Source organism: Chamaea fasciata, unplaced genomic scaffold (genome assembly GCF_029207755.1).
Source record: "Chamaea fasciata isolate MVZ Bird 193981 ecotype frontalis unplaced genomic scaffold, bChaFas1.0.hap1 SCAF_20, whole genome shotgun sequence".
NCBI classification, from domain to species: Eukaryota; Metazoa; Chordata; class Aves; order Passeriformes; family Sylviidae; genus Chamaea; species Chamaea fasciata.
Genome location: NW_027094105.1, coordinates 8,586,409 through 8,591,267, shown reverse-complemented (window position 1 = coordinate 8,591,267; position 4,859 = coordinate 8,586,409).

Below are 4,859 nucleotides of genomic sequence, written 5' to 3'. Positions count from 1 at the left end.
GGTTCCGCCGCCGCCGCCGACGTGTCACGGCGCGGCGCGCGATGACGTCACGGCGGCGCGCGCACCCGGCGGCGCTGCCGGTCGGCGGCCCCTTGGAGAGAAACGGGGGGCGGGACGGAGGGGCCGCGGGTTCGAGTCCCGCCTGGGCCGGCTGCGGGTTCCGAGGTCGCGGGTTCGAGTCCCGTTCGCGGCGCCTCGTCCCGGTGTCTCCCCTGTGCCACCGTATTCTCGCTCCTAGGCCGGGAAGAAGCGGAGCGCGGCCCCGTGCGGGTTCGGTCGAGGATCCGGTCCCCTCGGTTGCCCGGTGCGGGTGCAGTGGCGCGGGCGGCCGCCAGGGCGGGACAGAGCTCCGCCCGTCCGGTGCCGGTCCCGGGGGAGCCGCTGCACATCGCGGGCCGGGGGAGCGGGGCGGGTCAGGGGCTCCTCGGGGCTGCTGGAACTGAGAAATCCGTGTTTATAGACACAGAAAATGAGATTCTGTCTCACAGAGCGAGGTCCTGTCCTGCACGTCCGTGGGGGCTTAATTAGGAAAGGCTCATTAATTGAGGCAGGCTGGGGTGCACGTGTCCAAAAGCATCAGAATCAGAAACGAATCCCAGAATCCTTAAGGCGGAAAAAGCCCTCTAAGATTATCGAGTACCAGGTTCAACACTAAGCCTCGTCCCCAAGTGCCATATCTGCGTGCCCTTTTGAACACTCCAGGGATGATGATTCCAGTGCTGTTCCAAGGCTTAACCGCCCTTTCTGCCATGAAATTTCCCCAAACAGCCGATCTAAGCCTCCCCTGGCACAACTCTAGGCTTTTTCCTCTCACCCTGTCCCTTGTTCCATGGGAGCAGAGCCTGGACCTCACCTGTGTCCATCTCCTGGCCGGGAGTTGGGGACAGATGTCGTCCCTGGCCACGGCAGAGGGTGGGATGAGATGACCTTGAAGGTCCCTTCCAACCCACACCAGTCTGTGACTCCATGAAAACAGCTCTTTGGGAATCAAAAGACGCAGAAGCAGCACAAAACATTCCCCTCCCGACCCTCCTTTTCTCCCGGCTGAGTCCCCCCAGTTCCTTTAGCCGCTCCTGGTGCTCCAGACCCTTCACCAGCTTCGTGGCTCTGTGAGTTTCAGCTCTATTTTACACAAACGCGAAGCTTTTTGGCGGGGGAGATTGTGAACCCCTGTTCCAGCCACCAGAAGAATGCTTGTCATTCACCCCCCCGTGCTGATGCTGTCACACCCTGCACCCAACAACAAGCCCTGGAGAGGAAAACACAACGACCTAAACAAACATCTTAATCAAGGGTCGTTATCAGTCCGAGAGCTGTTCCTGCACGCTTGATCATTAAAGCAGGGGAATATCCTCAAAGCCCCGGCCAAGCAGGGGAAGCAGCACTTTGATGCTGGTGTGGGAACCAGAGGCAGCGCTGTGATTTTTAAGTGCCTTTCATCTCCCTCTTTTGTAGGAACATTCTTATAAACCAGCTTGTCAAATACAATTTCCCTGCGCAGGCATGAGTTGCAGATAAAGCCCTGGCTCTCCCTTGATATTTCCCCGAACAGGTGTAATCTGAGGAAACACGGTTTTAATTAGCCCGATTGGGGTTTTTTTTTGTGTGCTAAATGCCATCAATAACTCACTTCTGCGTCTATGGTTAGATGTTCATGTTACATATTTAACCCCCTTGTACTGGGGTACACAATGCAAACACCAACAATGGGATCTCACCTCTGCTGTTCTACTGATAAATACGTGATTATAAAGAATTGCCACATTAAAAGCATTCAATCCCTTTTTAACCTGAAGTTTTCCAGCTGGTTTGCTGTACTCAGCAGTAGTTCTGAGTGACCCATTATAAATGAAAACCTTTGCCAGTGAGGACAGCGTGTGTCCTTCTCTCATGCTTCACAGAATGCTTTGGAAAGGACCTTAAAAATCATCAAATTCCACCCCCAGCCATGGGCAAGGACACCTTCCACTACCCCAGGTTGTTCCAAGCACCATCCAGCCTGGCCTTGGATAATTCCAGGGATGAGGTTAGCCACAGCTTCTCTGCTCCTCAGCTCACCTGGGATACAACACAAACGAGTCTGACCTTTTTCTGGTAATTTATTCAGTCTTCAGGTTGCACACAACCAGAAACACAACCTTGTCCCACGAGCTTGGTATGAAAAGGATCATTCTTTGAGTTTAGAAACATGGGGAAAAAAAGAGAGTATCTCTATCCCTTACCAGTGTTCTGCAGCATGTTGGCCAACTGGACAATCTGGCCAAAGTTTTATTTATTTACTCATTCAGTTGCTGCGATTATTCAGGCTACCCCAGCCACATTAACCCCTGTGTGATCTGAGCTAGGCTAAACCCGAGATGAATTTGGCTCCTTTTGTACATTCTTCAGGGGCTGATTTCAGCTGCAGCAACAATTCCTCAACCAGGGCTGGAGCAGCTGTGAGCAACTTTGCGAGCGAACACCAACAGCCCGGAGGGAGAAGCAATACAGAGTAGCAGTTTCTAAATGTCCCATCTAATTGAGCAGGAATAATGGAAACAAAGAGTGAGAAAAAAAAAAAAAAAAAGAAAAAAAATAACAAGCCCTCCAGCATGTAAACAAATAGTTCAGGTGCAGGGATTCCTCAGAGCACCAACATACCTGCCGTGGCAATAGCCGGTGCTAATCTTGTTTAACGCCAACCCTCCTGAACCCTTCCCTCGGCGTGGGATGTGATTTTAGTGCTCCTCAGCCTTTTTCACCTGCAACGCCGAGACAGCCGTGCTTGCCATGATCCAGTCACTCCCCGGCATCTTCTGGTGCTGGGAGAGCTTGAAATTCAGCTCCCAAAAATCTTTACCCGCACGAGATGAGGATGAGCTTGTGGTGGGACAGCATGGGTTGGTCGGTGTGGGAGGAAGCCTTAAGTGTGAAAGGGGGGTTTGAAACTGGGACCATTTCTCTTGTTTCTCGATTAATTTTGCCTCGATCCCAGCTGGATCTGTGACACCACAATCACCTCATGCACCCACAAGTTGGTTGGTCACCAGATGCCTCCATAAATCAAAGTCATTTGGGGTTAAACACTTAAAACCTAATTTTTTTGCAGCCTTACTCCTCTACTGCTTAAAAACCTTAAGTGATGTCTAGTTTGAATTACCTTGTGGACAATTAATTAGTGTCTACCCATTTGCTCCTTTCCGTGGTATTTAGCCCCCTCTTTCCTCATCCTGTCCCTCTGACCATTCCTCATGGACAATCCCACGCTTTGCAGCCCCTCTTGTTAAACGAGACACGTGTTGCCTCTTGCACTGTCACGTTGTCTTCCATGTCCTCATAACTCTTCTTTTTTCATCTATTCCAGGCCAAATTGCTGCTTCACAATTTGGTGACTTGGGTTTTACAGTGGACCAGGCAGGAGAGGATCCTTCGAACGCCTCCTCACTTTGGGATGAGCCTTTCCCAGCCCCACTGGCAGCACTGGAGCCGTGCTGGGCTGGTCCTGGGGATGGGAACGTGTGGGAGAAGCCTGGAAGGCTGGGCTGCGTGGGACTGGTGAGCAGCTCATGTGTGAGTCACGCTGGAGGCAGACAAACTCCATTTAGTGCATTCCAGATGGGATGGAGGCAGCCAGACACAGGCAGGGGGATGACACATCCTGGGAGAAGCCCATCTCCAGGATGTCCCTCTAGGTATTGAGATCTTTGCCGGTGGCACATTTTGCAGGGGGGAAATTTGTTCTCCCTTAAAATACCCCCTTTCCGTGGAGTTTGATGTTCCCTTTCCTGGAATGTCACCTCCCTGACCTCCGAAGGTGCATTTCACTGCTGTGGGTGGCACATGAAAACGCCACTGTCACAGCACCAGTAGCTGACCAGCAGGTGTTTGGTGGCCCTGGATCTGTGTGGGGCTGGATGATACCAGCCCCATGCACACACGAGCCCTCTCCCTCCCCAGCCACGGAGTGGAAAATACCAGCATTCCTGGCTTATGTGATTTGGGAAGAGGTCAATGGCTCCGCTATTTATATCCAGTTATTTGGGGACTTTGCAGCTGCATTTGCACTGCAGAATCCCTGTGGGGTAAGGAAAGAATTAAATTAAATTAAATTCCCTCAAAAATCTTGAGCACAGCAAGGACAGCAAACATTTCTGGGTGGTGTTTGTGCCCAGAGTGGCACAAGGAAAACTGGCCCTCTGGTGTTGCTGTTCCTGGTTTTTTTTTTTTTGAAGATGCATGAGGGACATTCTTTACAACAATTTTTCCGTGTTTCCCCTTTTAAGCCTTGACCTGATGCCCTGAGGGTATCAGAGCACCCACAGCAGGTAAAGAGCTACCTGGGCAGAGCCCCTCGTGCCTTGCTCAGGTGTCTCAAGTCAGTGAGAGTTTACCAGAAGTGAAAAGAGAAATTTTCAAGGTCCAAAGCTCTTCTCTGAGTTTTTACACAGCGAACAAGTTGTTGAGGAAGCTCCAGCCCTCTGTGCAGGGAAAGACAGCAGGTGTCAAAGCGAGAATTCAACTGACCCGTAACAAAAACACCAAGTTCCAGTTTTAGTAAAATCTAGATGCCCAGAAGCATCATTTATTGCAAATCAGTTAACCAAAAAAAATACATCATTTTTGCAAACTACAACTTTGCATGTAGATAGCTTTATTACAGAAGATATCTTTTCTTAAACTACACTCTAGTTTATAAAACATAGGAAGATTCAACACCACGTGATGTTTTTATCACTCTTATTAGGCGTGTCACAAGAACAATGGTCTGAAATGTTAACTAAGACGAGTGCTCAGCAAGGCGCTGTGCCTTGAGAAATATCCATTTTATTTGGTGTTCTAATAGAAAGGAATGAGGAAAAGGAATCCTTTTCTTAGGTTTT